Source organism: Sus scrofa, chromosome 13, assembly GCF_054392235.1.
Source record: "Sus scrofa isolate SSC_HxYL_T2T_F1_AM1 chromosome 13, Sscrofa_HxYL_maternal_Yorkshire_Landrace_v2.0, whole genome shotgun sequence".
NCBI classification, from domain to species: Eukaryota; Metazoa; Chordata; class Mammalia; order Artiodactyla; family Suidae; genus Sus; species Sus scrofa.
In genome coordinates this window covers 224,073,301-224,091,545 of record NC_139395.1, presented here as the reverse complement: position 1 = coordinate 224,091,545, position 18,245 = coordinate 224,073,301, and the positions used below count along the sequence as shown (strand labels likewise).

Sequence of the window (18,245 nt, the reverse complement as noted above, 5' to 3'; positions counted from 1 at the left end):
TTCTTCCGCGCCGCCGCCGCCCCGCGCGTCCCCGACTGCCCGGACAGCCCTACGTGGAGCGCGCGTGCGCAGCGGGAAGGGCGGGAGAGGCGCGCGCGTGCGCGCGGGTCGCCGTCCCAGTGGGAGCCCCGGCCCGCCCAGCAACAGCGGAGGCTCGCTCCCATTGGCCCCATTGGGAGCGAGGACAACGTCACTCCCGACAGGCTCTGCGCTTGGGGCCCGGGTTGCGGACTGGTCCGCGCCCTGGCGCGTCTCTGAGCGCGGCGAGCTCGGTGTTCGCGTCTTGGGTGCGAACGCCCCTCACCCCGTCGTCGGAGTCGCGCGCCTCAGGCAGGCGGGCAGCGCGGACGCTGAGGAGGCGGGGTGCGCCGGGCCTGCACTCTCGCGGTCCCCGTCCGCAGGCGCTCCTCCCAGCACGGATGGGCCGCACAGCGGGACCCCCTGGGCGCCTCTGACCGTCCTGGGTCGGCGCGCTGTGACTCGGGTGCTTGTCCAGACAGCTCGGAAGGCCCAGTATTGACAGGGAGGAGCTCAGCAGCCATTTCAGGCCGCGGGGTGACCTTGGGAAGTTCGAGGTCAGACCTCGCGGAACAGCAGGTGTCCGGAGCCGGGGGGCTTGGCGGAGCCGAACTGCGGCAGCCCCACGCACCCCGAGAGTCCTGCAGGGGCGGTTCCCCGGCGTCGGCTGGAAGCGCAGCAGCCGGGTGCGGGGGCGCTGCAGTGGACGTGAACGCCTGGCCCCGTCACGGGGCCGCCTGCCTCGGCCGTGCCCTCCTTGAGGGGGCTGAGCAGAGCGGGGAGAGTACCCAGGTCCGGCCCTTGGACCCAGCGTAAACGGCCTCGGCGGAGGTCCCTTGCGGAGCACCGGGCAAGGATCTGGCGTTGTCGCTGCTGTGGCGCGAGCTGGATCTCTGGCCGGGGAGCTTTAGCGTGCCAAAAATAAATAAAAAGCAGCTTAAAGCAAGCCAGCCCTCTGATAAGCAGGCGCTTGCTCCAGAGCACAACGGACTGGCCACGCCGCAGATGGGCTGGTGTAGCCCTCTGCTTCCTTTGCCCGACCCTGCTTCTTTTCCCTCCCTTTCTCAGGTGGTGATGCTACGATAGCGTTAGAAAAATAGTGGACAGCTGACGGCTACCAGCAGACCACGACAACCAGAGTCTCTTTGGTTGCACACAAAGAAACCCTCATCTCCTACACTGAGAAGCACCTTGTACTGGACGCCAGCTCACTGGCTGCTTCTGGAGACCCCCTGCCACAGTTGGTGCAGGTGTTTGAGAAGGCAGGTGAGGAGAGGGGGTTTGAGGCTGAATCACTCGCCACTCGAGGGTGGAACACTCAGCCTCCGGCACAAAGTTCCCTACTTGTTAATTTTTCGCACGTGTTGAAGCAGGAGAGTGAACCAGTGTGAAACGGAATACACCAGTGGCCTTTTACATATGATGGAAATATTAGCTAGAAGGAAGGGTAATGGAATTCGGTAGCTATTCCTTAGTGCTACTGATACCGTTAGAAAAATAGTGGACAGCTGATGGCTACCAACAGACCATGACAACCAGAGTCTCTTTGGTTGCACACAAAGAAACCCTCATCTCCTACACTGAGACAGTAAAGACAAGGGCCAGGCCAAGAATTAACACGGCAAAGATGCCAAACGCCCAGTCAAGGTGTTCTGTTAGGCTGTTTGGGACCGTGGTTGGGAAAACCTGGGCCCATGACCCCTGTATCAGAGGTCCCCAGGCTGCCTTGCGCTTTTGGAGCCTACACATGTGGGTTGGTGCAGCCCTGCCAACCTGGCATTCCCCTCCCCAACCTGTCAGACACTAGGCATACAATTTATTTCTTAGCACAGTTCAGGCAGAAACATGACGAGACAGAAAAGAGACTGTAGCCTCTCCTCCTCAAAAGAACCGCATATTGGTTTGCAAGGGCTGCAGTAACAGTACCACAAACTGGGTGGCTTACCAGAAGGTAACTGTCCTTTGGAGTTCTCTTGTGGCACAGCAGATTAAGGATCTGGCATTGCTGCTGCAGTGTCTTGGGCCACTGCTATGGCATGTGTTCCATTCCTGGCCTGGAAACTTCCACGTGCCATGGGCATGGCCAGAAAAGAAAAAAAAAAATTATTACCACAGTTCTGACAACTGGAAGTTAGAATAAGGTGACAGAGGGCTGTGAGGGAAGGATCTGTATCATTTGTATCTGCTAGCTTCTAGTGGTTTACTCAGAATCTTTGTTCTTACTTGTTGATGAATCATACCAGTCTCTGCCTTCACGTTTACATGGGTTTATTTCAGACAAACATTGTTTGTTTCAGTGTCCAACTCCCTGGTTTTTAAGGACACCAGTCATTGGATTAGGACCTACCCTGATTAATTCAACTTAATTTGATCATCTGCAAAGACCCTATTTCCAAATAAGCTTATGTTCACAGGTCCTGGAGGTTAGGACTTCAGCATCTTTTGGAGGGACAAAATTCAACCCCATTAAAGGCTGTAAGATCCAGCCAAGGAGCTGGGAAAGTTTATGTGGGCTGGATCATGAGTGTGCTTGATGAGTGGTGGTCCCCAAATCCTTGTGTTCTTGTATGGAAGTGGAGCTGATTACATTACTGTGTTAATTTCTGCCAAGTAGCAAAGTGATCTAGATACACACACACGCACATATTCTTTTCCATGGTGGTTTATCACACAGTATTAAATGTATTTCCCTGTGCTCTACAGTTGGACCTTCTTGCTTATCCATTCTCTGAGTAACAGTTTGCATCTGCTAACCCTAAACTCCAATACCTACCTCCACAACTATCCCCCTTTCCCTTGGCAATCACAGGTCTGTTCTCTGAGTCTATTCTATTTTTTTCAATGAATTTTGTTGTATTTATAGTTGTACAACCATCATCACAACCCAATTTTACAGCATTTCCATCCCAAACTCCCAGTCCATCCCCTCCCCAACAACCTCTCTCCTTTGGTAACCATGTTTTTCAAAGTTTATGAGTCAGTTTCTGTTCTGCTAAGAAGTTCACTGTATCCTTTTTTTAGATTCCACATATAAGTGATAGCATGTGACGTTTGGGTCTCACTAACTAACTTCACTTAGCATGATAATTTCTAGGTTCAGCAAATGCCATTATTTCATTACTTTTTATGGCTGAATAATATTCCACAGAGTATATGTACCACATCTTTAGCCACTTCTCTGTCAATGGTCATTTAGGTTGCTTCCATGTTTTGGCTGCAGTGAACACTGCGGTACATGTATCTTTTAATATCATGGTTTTCTCTGGATAGATATCCAGGAGTGGGGTTGCTGGATCAAATAGTACTACTATTTTTAGGGTTTTTGTTTGTTTGTTTGTTTGCCATTTCTTGGGCCGCTTCCCTTGACATATGGAGGTTCCCAAGCTTGGGGTCGAATCGGAGCTGTAGCCCCTGGCCTACGCCAGAGCCACAGCAATGCAGGATCCCAGCCACGTCTGTGACCTACACCACAGCTCACGGCAACGCCAGATCTTTAACCCACTGAGCAAGGCCAGGGATCAAACCCGCAACCTCATGGTCCCTAGTCAGATTTGTTAACCACTGAGCCACAACAGGAACTCCTATTTTTAGTTTTTTGAGGAATCGCCATACTGTTTTCCATGTTGGTTGCATCAATTGACATACCCATCAACAGGGTAAGAGGGTTCCCTTTTCTCTACACCCTCTACAGCATTTAGTGTTTGTAGACTTTGGGTGATGGCCATTTGGCTTGTGTAACGTGGTACCTCATAGTAGTTTTGATTTGCATTTCTCAATGTTGGGAGTGTCCATTGTGGCTCAGTGGTTAATGAAACTGACTAGGATCCATGAAGATGCGGGTTTGATACCCAGCCTTGCTCAGTGGGTTGAGGATCCGGCACTGCCATGAGCTGTGGTGTAGTTCACAGACGCGGCTTAAATCTGGCATTGCTACGGCTGTGGTGTAGGCCGGCAGCTATAGCTCTGATTGGACTCCCAGCCTGGGAACCTCCATGTGCTGAGGGCGTGGCCCTAAAAAGCAAAACTAAATAATAATCAGTAATGTTGAACATCTTTTCACGTGTGTTTTGGCCATCTGTATGTGCTTTTTGGAGAATTGTCTGTTTAGATATTCCCACTTTTTGATGGTGTTGTTTGTTTTTTGGTATTGAGCTGCAGGAGGTGTTTATAGATTTTGGAGATTAATCCCTTGTCAGTCACTTCATTTGCAGATATTTTCTCCAATTCTGTAGGTTGTTGTCTTTTGCTTTTGCTTAGGGTTTCCTTTGCTGTGCAAAAACTTTTAATTAGATCCCATTTGTTTATTTTTGTTTTTGTTGTCATTACCCTAGGAGGTGGATCTGAGAAGATATTGCTGTTGTTTATGTCAGAGAGTATGGGGCCTGTGTTTTCCTCTAAGAGTTTTATAGTATCCATTCTATGTTTAGATCATTAATCCACTTTGAGTTTATTTTTGTGTATGGCATTAGGGAGTGTTGTATTTTCATTGTTTTACATGTAGCCGTCCAGTTTTCCCAGCACCACTTATTGAAGGGAATGTCTTTTCTCCATTGTATATTCTTGCCACCTTCGTCATAGATTAGTTGACCGTAGGTGCAGAGGTTTAATTCTGGGCTTTCTGTCATGTTCTGCTGATCTTTATTTCTGTTTTTGTGCCAGTACCATAATGTTTTGATGACCATAACTTTGTAGTATAATCTGGAGTCAGGGATGATCCTTCCAGCTCCATTTTTCTTTCTCAGGATGGCTTTGGCTATTCTGGGTCTTTTGTGTTTCCAAACAAACTTTAAAATATTTTGTTCTAGTTCTGTGAAAAATGTCCTTGGTAATTTGATAGGGATTGCATTCAATCTGTACATTGGCTTGAGTACTAAAGCCATTTTGACAATACTGAGTCATCCAATCCAAGAACATGGTATGTCTTTCCGTTTGTGGCATTTTTGATTTCCTTCCTCAGTGTATTATAGTTTTGAGAGTATAGGTCTTTTGTCTCTTTAGGTAGGTTTATTCCTAGGTATTTTTTTTTCTTTTTTATGTGATGGTAAATGGGATTGTTTCCCTAATTTTTCTTTCTGATCTTTCATTGTTAGTATATAGAAATGCAGTTGATTTCTGTGTATTAATTTTGTACCCTGCAACTTTGCCAAATTCATTGATGAGCTCTAACAGTTTCCTGGTAGCATCTTTAGCACTTTCTAGGTATAGTATATGTTATCTGCAAACTGATAATTTTTCCTCTTCTTTTCCAATTTGGATTCCTTTTATTTCTTTTTCTTCTGATTACTGTGGCTAGGACTTCCAAAACTATGTTGAAGAGTGGCAAGAGTGGACATCCTTGTCTTTTTCCTGATCTTAGTGGGAATTCTTTCAGTTTTTCACCATTGAGAATGATGTTAGCTGTGGGTTTATACATGGCATTTATCATGTTGAAGTAGGTTCCTTCTGTGCCTACTTTCTGGAGGGTTTTTTTCTTTATCAGAAATGGGTGTTGGATTTTGTCAGAAGCTTTTTCTGCATCTATTGAGATGATCATATGGTTTTTTAATCTTCAGTTTGTTAATGTGGTGAATCACACTGATCAATTTGCAGATATTGAAAAATCCTTGGAGTTCCCATCATGGCTCCGTGGTAACGAACCCAGCTAGTATCCATGGGGACACAGGTTTGATCCCTGGCCTTGCTTGGTGGGTTAAGGATCCAGTGTTGCCATGAGCTATGGTGTAGGTCGCAGACATGGCTACTATCCCATGTTGCTGTGACTGTGGTGTGGGCCAGCAGCTTCAGCTCCAAATTCGACCCCTAGCCCGGGAACTTCCATATGCTGTGAATGCAGCCCTAAAAAGACAAAAAATAAATAAATAAAATAGGACGTGATCTCCTTCTCAGAAAGTGATTTTGTAATTAATGAAAGAAAAGAGAAAAAGAAAGAAAGAAAGAAAAGAAAAGAAAAGAAAAGGGGAGTTCCCGTCGTGGCACAGTGGTTAACGAATCCGACTAGGAACCATGAGGTTGCGGGTTCGGTCCCTGGCCTTGCTCAGTGGGTTAACGATCCGGCGTTGCCGTGAGCTGTGGTGTAGGTTGCAGACGCGGCTCGGATCCCGCGTTGCTGTGGCTCTGGCGTAGGCCGGTGGCTACAGCTCCGATTCAACCCCTAGCCTGGGAACCTCCATATGCCGCGGAAGCGGCCCAAGAGATAGCAACAACAACAACAACAAACAACAACAACAAAAGACAAAAAGACAAAAAAAAAAAAAAAAAAAAAGAAAAGAAAAGGAAGGTCCTTGCATCCCTTGGATGAATCCCACTTGGTCATGGTGTACAACCCTTTTAATGTATTGCTGGATTCAGTTTACTGCTATTTTGTTGAGGACTTTTGTATCTATGTTCATCAGTGATACTGATCTGTAATTTTCTTTTTTTGTGGTATCTTTGTCTGGTTTTGCTATCAGGATGACGGTGGCCTCATAGAATGAGTTTGGGAGTGTTCCTTCATCTGCCATTTTGTGGAATTCTTTCAGAAAGATAGCTGTTAACTCGTCTCTAAATTTTTGAAAGAATTTGCCTGTGAATCCGTCTGGTCCTAGACTTTTGTTTGATGGAAGTTTTTAAATCAGAGTTTCAATATCATTACTTGTGACTTGTCCATTCGTCTTTTCTATTTTGTCTTGGAAGATTGTACTTTTCTAAGAAATTGGTCATTTCTTCTAGGTTGTCAATTTTATTGGCATACAGTTGCTTGTAGTACTCTCTTATGATCCTTTGTATTTCTGTGATGTCTGTTGAAATGTCTCCTTTTTCATTTATAATTTTGTTGATTTGAATCCTCTTTTCTCTTTCTTGATGAGTCTGTCTAAGGGTTTGTCAGTTTGATTGATCTTTTCAAAGAACCAGAGTTTCATTTCATTTATCTTTCCTATGGTTTTCTTCTTCTTTTCTTTTCTTTCTTTTTTTTTTTTTTTTTTGTCTTTTTGCCATTTCTTGGACCGCTCCCACGGCATATGGAGTTTCCCGGCTAGGGGTCGAATTGAGCTGTAGCCACCGGCCTACACCACAGCCACAGCAATGCCAGATCCGAGCCATGTCTGCAACCCACACCACAGCTCACGGCAACGCCGGATCCTTAACCCACTGAGCGAGGCCAGGGATCGAACCTACAACCTTATGGTTCCTAGTCGGATTTGTTAACCACTGCACCACGATGGGAACTCTTTCATTTCTATTTCATTTATTTCTGCTGTGATCTTTATGCTTTGTTTCCTTCTGTTAACTTTGGGTTTTGTCTGTTCTTCTTTCACTAGTTGCTTTAGGTGTAAATTAGGTTGTTTATTTGAGATTTTTCTTGTTTCCGGAGGTAGGCCTGTATCACCATAAACCTCCCTCTTAGAACTGCATTTGCTGCATCCCTTGGGGTTTGGATCATTGTGTCTTTATTGTCATTTGCTTCTAGTTATTTTTTAATTCTGTCTTTGATTTCTTCAGTGATCTATTGGTTGTTTAGTAGCATCTTGTTTAGTCTCCACATGTTTGTGTTTTTTATGTTTTTTTCTTGTTGATTTCCAACTATATAACGTAGTCAGAAAAGATACTTGATATGATTTCAATTTTTAAAAACTTGCCAAGCCTTGATTTGTGGCCCAGAATGTGATCAATCCTAGAGAATATTCTGTGTGCACTTGAGAAGAATGTGTATTCTGCTGCTTTTGGACAGAATGTTCTATAAATATATATTAAATCCATCTGGTCTAATGCATCATTTAAGGGCTGGGTTCCCTTGTTGATTTTCTGTCTGGATGATCTGTCCATTGCTGTAAGTGGGGTGTTAAAGTCCCCTGCTATTATTGTGCTATCGTCAGTTTCTCCTTTTAAGGTTGTTAGCAGTTGCCTTATATATTGAGGTGATCCTCTGTTGGGTGCATATATCTTTACAGTTGTTATATCTTCTTGGATTGATCCTTTGATCATTATGTAATGCCCTTGTCTCTTATAATATTCTTTATTTTAAGGTCTATTTTGTCTGATATGAGTATTGCTACTCCAGCTTTCTTTTGACTTCCATTTGCATGGAGTATTTTCTTTGATTCTCCCCATTTTCAGTTTGTATATGTCCCTAGAACTGAAGTGGGTCTCTTGAAGACAGCATATATAAGGGTCTTGTTTTTGTATCCATTCAGCCAGTCCATGTGTTTTGGTTGGGGCATTTAGTCCATTTACATTTAAGGTAATGATTGATATGTATGTTCTTATTGCCATTTTATTAACTGTTTTGGATTTGTTTTTGTGGTCTTTTTTCTTCCCTTCGTCTCTTGTGGTTTGATGACTGTCTTTAGTGTTGTATTTGAGTTGCTTTTCTTATGTGTGTGTGTATCCACTGTAAATTTTTGGTTTGCAGTTACCCTGAAGTTTGATATGAGTCTGTATACCTACGAGATTGTTCTAAGTCGTTGGTCCCTTAACTGCAAGTGCATCTCCAGGGCCCTGCATGCACCCTCCTCCTCTCTCGATTTCTGACTTTGGTGGCGTAATTGTGTGTGGATGATTTCCTACCTTTACTGTGTGTGTGACTCCACTGGTGAGCCTGTCATTTCTAATATTTTTGTTTCTAGTTGTGGCCTTTTCCTTTCCACCTAGAGAAGTTCCTTTAGTATTTGTTGCAAAGCTGGTTTAGTGGTGCTGAATTCTCTTAGCTTTTACTTGTCTGTAAAGCTTTTGATTCTCCTTCAAATCTGAACGAGAGCCTTGCTGGGTAAAGTCATCTTGGTTGGAGGCTTTTCCTTTCATCACGTTAAGTGTATTGTGCCACTCCCTTCTGGTCTGCAGAGTTTCTGCTGAAAAGTCAGCTGATAACTTTATGGGATTTTCCTTGTATGTTATTTGTTTCTTTTCCCTAGCTTCTTTCAATATTTTCTGTCTTTAATTTTGGCCAGTTTGATTAGTATCTATCTCGGGGTGTTCCTCCTTGAGTTTATTTTATGTGGTACTCATTGTGCTTCCTGGATTTCAGTGAGCGCTTCCTTTCCCATGTTGGGAAGGTTTTGGCTGTTATCTCTTCAGATATTTTCTCTGGCCCTTTCTCTTTTCTCCTTCTGGCACCCCTATGTTATGGATGTTGGTGCATTTAGCATTGTCCCAGAGTTCTCTCGGGCTGTATTCATTTCTTCTCAGTCTTTTTTCGCTTTTCTGTTCCATGTCAGTGATTTCCACTAGTCTGTTTTCTACCTTGCTTATTCGTTCTTTGCCTCCTGTGTTCTGATGTTGTTGCTTCTAGTGAATTTACTTCAGTTATTGTATTTTGCATCTCTGCTCGCTTAATCCCTAAATCTTCTCTCTCTTTGCTCCGTGTTTCTTGTAATTTATCAATCTTTGCCTCCAGTTTATTTCCAATATCTTGAATCATCTTTACTGTCATTAGGCTAAAGTCTTTTTCATGGAGGTTGGTGATTTCTAGATCACTTAGTTATTTTTCTGGGTTTTTTTCTTGTTCCCTTATCTGAGTCATAATTCTATGCCTTTTCATTTTATATAGATTTTTGGGGTGGTCCCCTTTTTGCAGACAGAAGGGCTGTTGCCTCTCTTGCTTCTGATGCCCCCCCCCCGCCCCCCGTGGCTGAAGTTGGTTATGGGGGCTTGCTGCAGGCTTCCTGATGGGAGGGACTGGTGCCTGCCCACTCATAGGTGGAGCTGATTCTTATCCTTCTGGTGGGTGGGGCTTTGTCTCTGGGTGTGATCAGAGGCAGCTGTGTGCCTGGGGGGCCTTTAGGCAGCCCATTTGCTGATGAGTGGGGCTGGGTTCCCACCTGGATTATTGTTTGGACTGGGGCTTCTCAGTCCTGATGGGTGGGGACAGATTTTTCCAAAAATGGCCACATGTAGGTGAGCACACACTGATTATTATTCCTGAGACCTTTGTCTCCAATGTCCTTCCCCCACAACCAGCCAGTCACCCCGTTTTCCCAGGAGACTCTCCAAGAATTGCAGGCTGGTCTGACTCAGGGTCCTATGGAGTCTCTGCTTTGCCCCGGGACCCAGTGCCCATGGAAGCTGTATGCGCCTTTCAGGAGTGGAGTTTCTGTTTCTCCCAGTTCTGTGGAGCTCCTGTGCACAAGCCCTTCTGGCCCTTAATGTCAGATGTTCCAGGGGCTCCTTCTCCCAGTGCCAGATCCCCAGGCGAGGGGACCCGATGAGGGGCTCAGAACGCTCCCTCCCAGGGGCAAACCTCTGTGATGGTCACTTTCCAGTCTGTAGGTATGGGCTTGTTGATATCCCATAATTGCCCCACCAGTGTCACCTCCTCTTTGTCTGCTGGAGTAGGATATGCTTGTTGATAATTTGCAGTCTATTTTGCTGAAGGTTGTTCAGCAGTTGGTTGTACTTTTGTTGCTTTTATGAGAGCAGGTGAGCTCCCGTCCTTCTACTCTGGCACCCTAATCCCATCTCCTGTCCCTGTTTTGTAGCTAGGCTCACGTGTCATAGTTTAGATTCCACATGTAAATAATATCATATGGTATTTGTCTTTCTATTTCCGACCTACTTCATTTGGTAACCGATAGCCTTGTTTGATTCACCAGCAGGACCCCTGCAGAAATCAGAAGAGAGCTGCAGAGTGAAACTGGGTAGAAGACTATCATGAGCAATCTTCTAAAATATGGGATTTAACACCCACGCAAAGGCTGGTAGCAAACTCACTGAACAGACGGCTCCTACAGTGATGCTGTATCTGTTGCTACATAACATTCTACACACGGAGTACCTGAACACAAGAGTCATTTATTATCTCTTTGGGTCACTGTGGGCCTAGGGGGATGGCTTATCTCTGCTCATAGCATCCGGGGCCTCAGTTGGAGCAGCTTAAAGGCTGGAACTTGGAACGACACGAGGGTTCATTTCCTCACATGTCCGAGAGAGTGTCAGCCAGTGTTCGGGGCCACTCCCTGTGGCCCAGGCTTCCTCGCAGTGTCATGGCTGGGGTCCCAAGGTGGTTGTCCAGAGACAAAGGAAAGTCTTTTGTGAACTAGTCTCAGGAGTCACGTACCACCCCTCCTGCCACTTATCTGTTAGTAAATCTCACCTACAGTTTCACTCATCTCACCCACATTCAAGAGAAAGGAATTAGACTCCCTCTTCTAAAAGGGGAAATTTCAGAATTTGCAGATATACTTTTAAAACATTGCACATGGAAAAAGTTATGACCCATAGTGAAGCAAAGCTGAATTGACAACTGCCGTGGCGAGTGGACTGGTGGGAAGGAGTACAAGGATCAGAGGTGTGGGCGTGCTGAACTTATGATTTGTTTTTTTGTATTTGATGTGAGATACTGGTCTGGCTTTTTTTTTTTTTTTTTGGTCTTTTGTCTTTTCAGGGACACACCTGCAGCATATGGAGGTCCCAGGCTGGGGGTCCCATCAGAGCTGCAGCTGCTGGCCTACACCAGAGCCAGGGCAATGTCAGATCCAAGCTGCATCTGCGCCTACGCCACAGCTCACAGCAACACCAGATCCTTAACCCACTGAGTAAGGCCAGGGCCGGAACCCGCATCCTCACGGACACTAGGTTGGGTTTTTTTTTTTTTGGTCTTTTTGTGTTTTAGTCTTTTTCTAGGGCTGCACCTGTGGCACATGGAGGTTCCCAGGCTAGGGGTCTAATCGGAGCTGTAGCTGCCAGCCTACACCAGAGCCACAGCAACGCGGGATCCGAGCCACATCTGCGACCTACACCACAGCTCACGGCAACGTGGGGTCCTTAACCCACGGAGCGAGGCCAGGGATGGAACCCACAACCTCACGGTTCCTGGTCGGGTTCGTTGACCACTGCGCCACGACGGGAGCTCCCTGCTTGGGTTTAAACACCCCATACTCTTGAAGACCCACCAGATGGCCACATTCTACATAAAGGCACAAGTAGCAGACGCACGAAAATTAACGAAACAGCTGGTGAAAGGGTCACCGCTGTCACTCTCAGTGGTGTCTCTGTAGGCAGGTGCTGACAGAGACAGAGGCTACTTCAGAACGTGTCTGGGTGAGAGCCCTGGCGGTGAGAGGAGCCCACGGCAGAGAGGCCAGGAAGCAGCATCTAACTGACAGACGCCAGCGAGTCACAGTTACAAGGCCAGTGGGGTCTGAGTGGCAGCCCAGGGAGCCCAGCTTGTGGAGAGTTACAGAAGTGGTGTCCCCCCGTCGGGCATCCCTAGAGGTAGAGTAAGAGGACACTACCAGCAGAAAAAAGTCAGAGATGGGTGACTGGAAAATCAAGACAGTTGCCCGATGAAAAAAATCAGGACCCCCACAACCAGTGTGGACCTGAGCCTGTTTTCGGACATGGAACTGAAGAGACGGCCAATTACCGAGAAGGACCCTGCAGATCCCACAAGGCTACGTAGAAATGAATCCTGAAGTTCTTGTCCAAAGTGTCCAATAGCCATTTCCTCTGACAGCTACACCCGGGGGAGAGCGAGGAGCCACGTGTCTTGAAGACTGAGGGACTGAACTGACTCTGATACGCAGACACCAGGACTGTCACCGTGGCCTGCCTGTCAGACTGGCTGCACGTGCTGACACGATGATTAGTGGGGTCCGGCCCGTGGTCCAGTTTACAGAAGGTTCACCGAGTCTGTGGACCTGCGGGGGGTAATTCTCCCTGTCCTGAATAATTGGCATTGACATTCTTGGCAATTAATGTTACGCTCGTGTTGGGTCCCTGACCTAGGGTTAGAGCTGTCACGACACGAAAAGCCAAGTGGAAACCTCTCAAACTGCCTGTTCCTATCGAGATTATAAAGCGGTATCACACCTAGGAGTGAAGTGGAGGGCAGTGATTGGTGCCACGCTTAAGGATCTAAGGGACACAGCGTAGTGGCCCCCGGCTCTTGAATTCACCAGCATGACCCCGGCAGAGGTCAGCAGAGCCCTGGAGGGTGACGGCATACTGCGCACGCGCCTGGCAGTAGCCCGGATGGTAGTCTCTGTGTCAGCCGTGGCTGCTGATGTGCCTCTTCTTTTCAGCTCCTAACAGAAAAGAGGAGCAGAAACATTTCACACTCAGTGGAACGAAGACGAGGTTTTGTCTGACTGCTGCATTACCTCTCTCTCCCCTCCAGAGTCCAGAAGCTTCACCAGCCCGAAGACTATCATTGTTTCAGTACGTCAATAAGGTGAAGGCGCTAGAGACCTGGGGGAGACACGAGCGCCTGAGAGTCGGACACAGACCCGCAAACATTCAGGGACCTGCCACATTTAAGCTTCTTCAAGAATCTCATGGCCAGTGGTGCCCTAGAGCATCCCTGACAAAAGCAAAAGACAGGAGTTCCCATCATGGCTCAGTGGCTAACAAATCCGACTAGGAACTATGAGGTTGCAGGTTCGCTCCCTGGCCTTGCTTAGTGGGTTAAGGATACAGCGTTGCCAAGAGCTGTGGTGTAGGTCACAGACACGGCTCCAATCTGGCATTGCTGTGGCTGTGGTATAGGCTGGTGGCTACAGCTCTGATTAGACCCCTAGCCTGGGAACCTCCATATGCCGCGGGTGCAGCCCTAGAAAAGACAGAAAGACAAAAAAAAAAAGCAAAAGACGATTGTTGCATCTCACACCTTCAACTCTCAAGATCGGAAGACACATTTGGGCCTTTCAGGTACTGGAGGCAGTACACCCACAGCTACCAATACTGCTCTGGCCCAAATGTTGAGTGCTTGGAAGACTTCCAAGTTATTGTTTTTGTTTTTTGCTGATCCCACAGCATGGTCAAGTTCCTGGGCCAGGGACCGAACCTATGCCATAGCAGCAACCCAAGCCATGGCAGTGATAACACCAGATCCTTAACCCACTGAGCCACCAAGGAACTCCAGGCCCCAGCTGTGAGAAGAGCCCAAAACAGGAATAGGTCGAGGCTGTGATGCAGCAGTTCTGCTGCCTGGGCCATGTGATCTAGCAGGTGGGATGGGTGGTGGGAAGATGTAACACGGGGTGCCTGGCACATCTCAGTAGAACTCTAGGCTCTGCCAGGCCACTTGAAGCAGAGAACTACACACCTTTTTTCTGGGGTGCGGGGGCCCATCTTGCTGTGCTTCTGTGCTCCAACAGAGGTGGAACATCTGACCTTGGGACATTACGTGCCCGTGCAGACAAGACAGTGCTTTGTTGGATGGCTTCTGCCAAACTCAATGAGTCATAAGGTCGGTCTGGCCCAGCAATGACCAAGGAGTACGTCCAAGACTGAGCACAAGACTGTTCACGGGTCACAGGGGAGTGCAGGATAAATGGCCCAGAGCTGCCTGGCATCCACTGCCACTGTATCAGAGCCTTTCTGTCACTTTACAGCTACCACCATATGGAGAAGCCTTTGGGCCCGGTTGACAGGAAGAACTATCTTGAGCGTGGCTCACAGGTGGCTTGGCTGCTGTGTGAGTTCAAAATGCAAAAGGGCAGCAGGTGTACTACAGCCTCTCAGGGGCAGCCTTGAAAGACAGGATGAGGACACAGCCTCCCAGTGGGGAGAGATCCTAGTCATTCGCTTCTTCGTTTTTAAAGTGTCAATGTTGATTTCAATGTTGTGATAATTTCTGCTGTGCAACAAAGTGATTCAGTAAAACATACACATCCATTCTTTTAGATTCTTTTCCCAAATAGATTCTCACAGAACAGTGGGTAGAGGTCCCCATTGGCCAGTCATTCCATAACACCGTGTATACATGCCACCCGTCCCCACCCCGGCCACCTGGGTAACCGTAAGCCTGTTTTCAAGGTCTGAATCTGTCTGTTCTCCAGGTAAGTTCACTTTGTCCTTTTCTTAGATTCCACATGTGAATGATATCGCATGAATCTTATCTTCACTGTCTTCACAAGCTTCACTCGGTATGATAATCTCTAGGTCCATCTGCAGTGCTGCAAATGGCATTGTCCATGCGTTTTTGTGGCTGAGTAATACTCCACTGTGTACATGTACCACATCTTCTTTATCCAGTCCTCTGTCGATGGACACCTGGGTTGCTTCCATGTCTTGGCTGGCGTGACCAGTGCTGCAGTGAGCACAGGGGTGCATGTATGGTTTTCTCCACTTTTTTAGATTCGATTCACTTATTTTTGGAATCTAAAATATGAACAGATGATCCTATGTAAAACAAAACAAAACAAAAACCAGAAATAGATCATGGCCAAGGAGAGCAGACTTGGGGCTCTCGAGGGGGAAAGGGGAGGCGTGGATGGACAGGGAGTTCGGGGCCAGTGGGTATAAACTATCACATTTAGAATGGATTTAACAATAAGGTCCAGCTGTACAGCAAGGGAACTCTATCCAGTCTTCTGGGATAAACCATAATGGAAAAGGAAAAAGAAAAGAATCCCATTTGGTGTCCTATCAAACATGGGATTCACTTTGTAGCAAAGGCAATGCAGTGAGCGTGGGATCCACTGCGGACAGAGCACTGGGTCGGTCAGCCAAAGGCACGGCTGAGATGCCCGGCTGGAGGTAATATTCTACAAAGACGGGGTGCCGCACAGGACCTGTCCATGGCCCTCTGTTCCCAACAAGCAAGACACATGAATCTGAAGCCAAGGGGTGGAAACAGCAGTGGCCCCGCTCGCAGGACCCCCAGTGATCTGCCGGGGAACTCGTGCTTTCTGTCCTGCCAAGTTTAGATTCTTCCAGGTTAGAGGTCTTTGTCCCCAAGATGAACTTCCGGGGAACACATCGCATGTCCCACTAGCCTATAAACTACGGATGCTCTCTGGGTACCTTGGGGTTGCCACATCTGGGAACCAGAGGGCAAAAGGAGTCCCTGCCTCGGCCCCGGAGGAGAGAAGCCTGCTCCTCCGTTCACTACACGATGGGGAGACGACGCGGGGAACCCAGGTGGCACACACGGTGCCCTGCTGCTCCCGTGCTTGACGTGACCAAGAAACCGGAGAGCCCAGCGTGGCACGTGCAGCGCAAGTCTGCCTCTTGACTTTCCGACCCCTGCAGTCTGGCTGTAAGGGAAGTAGCATGACGCGCGCTGCCGGCTTAAGGCACCCACCAGTTTGGGACCTGACCTCAAACTCGAAAGGCGGGATTTCCAAGCTGCTGCTGAAGGGAGCCTTCAGGGAGCAGTCCCTCTCTTCAGTCAAGGTAACGGCTTCCAGCTGACAGATGGTGTTAGTTTGTAAACTGGCCCCTGCATCTGATGGCAAGAGACCAAGAGAGAGGCGGACACTCCAGATGGGCAAGTGGCAGGTTTAACACAATCCACAGTGTCGGGAGCCATAAGGCTGCTCCAGTAAAAAAAGCAAAGCCACAGTCAGCACCTGCATGAGGTTTGTCTGGTTAGCAGAGCTACAGACAAGCTGAAGAAAGAAGAAGGATTGCAGAGCAATCCCTTGAAAAACATCGGCTCCAGGAAAATAAAAATGATATCCCCTAAAAAATATGTTAATCTATTTTCTCTGTGTTTATCCTTCTTTTTCTATCTTTGATTCACAGCTTTCTTACAGCTAAGGATTTGCCCCAGGTACGTAAAACACCTAAACCAAAACAGAGTGAAGTTATTTAAACAATGTAATGGAAAAAGCCTTTGTTTTGGAGTAACAATTTATGGCACCTATTTTGTGAGAGTATACAGGGGAAACTTATGATTTCAGTTCCTTTACTTAAAAAGTTTGGGGCTGGGAAAAATGTTGTTTGGCCTATAAATTGCTATTTTCTATAATAGATATATTTTTTATCAAATAACAGTGTCACCTGTAACTTTCATCCCTTGTGAGGGCATTTGATAATTTTGGGTATAATACGCCTTTCTATTGAGATTGGTGGTTTGGAACTTACGTAAATCAGCACAATAGGTTAAATGCTTAGCTTGCTGGCGCCAAATAAATCGTAGTTTTAAGAATACCATGAACCCAAGGCTTTCATGCGTTTTGTTAACTACATACACCTTTAGTTAAAAAATGTTAGGTATCATAGTTTATTGCTTATTAAAGCTTTGTTCTTAATATAGAATAGAATAACTACTGTTGTTGACCTTTTAAGAAAAATACAGTGTGAAACTTTAAGTTTGTAATCTTGAAGGAAAATCTAAAGTTGAAAGGAACATGTTTTAACTAACCTTTTTTTGTATCTCAGGTGGAGGGAACAGAAAGGGCTTTAAATCAAATGTTAATGTCAAATCTTATACGAAACCTGATTGTGATATGGTATAAAAACTGATGCTTTTCGTTTAATAAATTGGGTCATCTGCAGCATGCAGCTGAGGAGTTGGCTGCAATTCTTTCCACACCGTTTGTAGCCCAGCCTCTCCTTCGGCGCTCCCTGGCTGCTGGGGCTCACGAGGTTTGTCTTGGGTGGCCAGGGGCAATAGGTCTCTGCACCGACCTGCCACAATCATAAGCGCTTATACAGAGGCCTTGCCTGGCATCGGTCATGCACACCTTCCAGCCGGTCTCGAGGCTGCAGCCTTGGGGCAGAAAGCACCTTCCAAGGACAGGGAGCCGGTGGGGGCCTCTGTTGGGGGTCTGGCTCACAGGTCAAACTTCCACAGGTCATGTCCTCAATAAGCTCCCCCAACGTGGTGACACCAGTGGCTTCCACGTGAGCTCATCCTGCACACTTTCATTGCTTTAAAATATGCCTGCTGCTGGAGTTCCCACTGGGGCACAGTGGGTTAAGCATCCGAGTGCAGTGGCTTGGGTTGCTGGGAAGGTGCGGGTTTGACTCCCAGCCCGGTGCAGTGGGTTAAAGGATTCAGCATTGCCCCAGCTGCGGTATAGGTTGCAGCTGTGGCTTGGATTCGATCCCTAGGCTGGGTGGGACCTTCCATGTGCAGCAGGTGCGACCGTACAACAAATAAAATGTGGGCCTGCTGAAAAGAGGCGCCGTCACAAAGAGCTAAGGCAGCAGGTAAGACATTCTCCAGGTCCTCAGATCGCACTGTTGGCAGACGTCCCGCAGACAGGAACGTGTCTGTTCCTGGTGGGACCAACTACTGCCTCCTCTGTGGTGGAGGGGACTGCCTGCCTCGTCAAGGGCTCCGCGTTGGCGTCTGTGGTTGGCAGTGCAGGGACTGAGGAGCTGCAGAAGCCAGGAAGCCTTTGTGAGAGGGGGTGGTGTTGAGCCAATGCAGGTCTCCTTTCCTGCCACTTAAGAGGCTGGGTGACATCCACAGGTGTCACCCCGCCCACCAGAGCGTGCTTCCAGTGCGTGTCCTGCGGGACGGGAGAGACCTGCTGGATACCCCCCTGCGGTCTCTTCTCTGCCGTGGAGGGCCAGCT

At 47.4% G+C, this 18,245-nt stretch overlaps 2 long non-coding RNA genes across 7 annotated transcripts; one reads left to right on the top strand and one right to left on the bottom strand.

Moving 5' to 3' along the window:
* The first annotated feature begins 208 nt into the window (after window positions 1-208).
* LOC146397946 (uncharacterized) lies at window positions 209-17,223 on the top strand. 6 transcript variants are annotated; one of them, XR_014825304.1, is made up of 3 exons: window positions 209-287; window positions 1,087-1,284; window positions 13,109-17,223. It is a non-coding gene; the product is annotated as an uncharacterized LOC146397946 (long non-coding RNA). The 6 variants fall into 6 exon arrangements; XR_014825302.1 differs by having other exon boundaries at window positions 209-484; XR_014825300.1 differs by having other exon boundaries at window positions 209-597.
* Window positions 2,273-6,291, bottom strand: LOC146397947 (uncharacterized). The gene is made up of 2 exons (XR_014825309.1): window positions 4,007-6,291; window positions 2,273-3,379 (listed from the first exon to the last, which is right to left on the bottom strand). It is a non-coding gene; the product is annotated as an uncharacterized LOC146397947 (long non-coding RNA).
* Window positions 17,224-18,245: the final 1,022 nt, after the last annotated feature.